The sequence below is a fragment of the Schistocerca americana genome, chromosome 9, assembly GCF_021461395.2.
Source record: "Schistocerca americana isolate TAMUIC-IGC-003095 chromosome 9, iqSchAmer2.1, whole genome shotgun sequence".
In the NCBI taxonomy this organism is placed as follows: Eukaryota; Metazoa; Arthropoda; class Insecta; order Orthoptera; family Acrididae; genus Schistocerca; species Schistocerca americana.
Window position 1 is genome coordinate 154920500 of NC_060127.1, and position 794 is coordinate 154921293.

At 39.7% G+C, this 794-nt stretch overlaps 1 non-coding gene across 1 annotated transcript; it reads left to right on the forward strand.

Moving 5' to 3' along the window:
- Window positions 1-227: 227 nt before the first annotated feature.
- Window positions 228-299, forward strand: Trnad-guc. Its single transcript has one exon. It is a non-coding gene; the product is annotated as a tRNA-Asp (tRNA).
- The last annotated feature ends 495 nt before the right edge of the window (window positions 300-794 follow it).

The following is a 794-nucleotide window of genomic DNA, read 5'->3' on the forward strand; positions in this document are numbered from 1 at the left end:
CTGATGATGGTGATATTTGTCGCCGAAACTAGTTTGGGATAATAAAGAAATAAGCGAATAACAAGGTGTTTTGCATCAAGGCGGACTCAATTTCTGAAATTACTGTTTTTCTACGCAAACACTGACCAAACTGATGAGTTCCAAGATATTATTATTATTATTATTACCACCTTTTTGTTTGCCAATAAAGCTGTCTAATTTACAAACTCGATGCGGCAAGCTCGGAATCCTCGGTAGTATAGTGGTTAGTATCCCCGCCTGTCACGCGGGAGACCCGGGTTCGATTCCCGGCCGGGGAGAAAATTTTAATATTCTTCGTTTGACGCTGGATTAAGAGGTTACTGCGTATAGATGAAAAAAATTCGTGTTGGTTCGAGTTCCGACGTACAGCTATAATGACGGCACGAGCTGTGACGCAACGCTTTTAATTCCATTGCCGACGTAAACTGCTATTTTTACCAATACGGCAATAATAGTTTAATGGCACGTACTACGATATGGCGCCAATCGAAATGATTTTAGTGGAGCAAATCTGAACCAGATTAGAATATACACGTGGCAATACCCTTAACATGTTCAATAATAAAATCCGGAAAGATGCGACAGTAAACTTCTTTAAAAATATGGCCCTTCCATTCCACTTTTATGGCAGGGAAAACAAAGTGCATAAAAAAGAGCATTAAGTCGAATTCAGAGCACAGAAATGAAATTTATAGAAAGGAGGTTACTCCACAGTTGAAAGCCTAGGACGCAATGAACAAGTAAAGCGTCTCGTATGAACATAAACAAAGGAC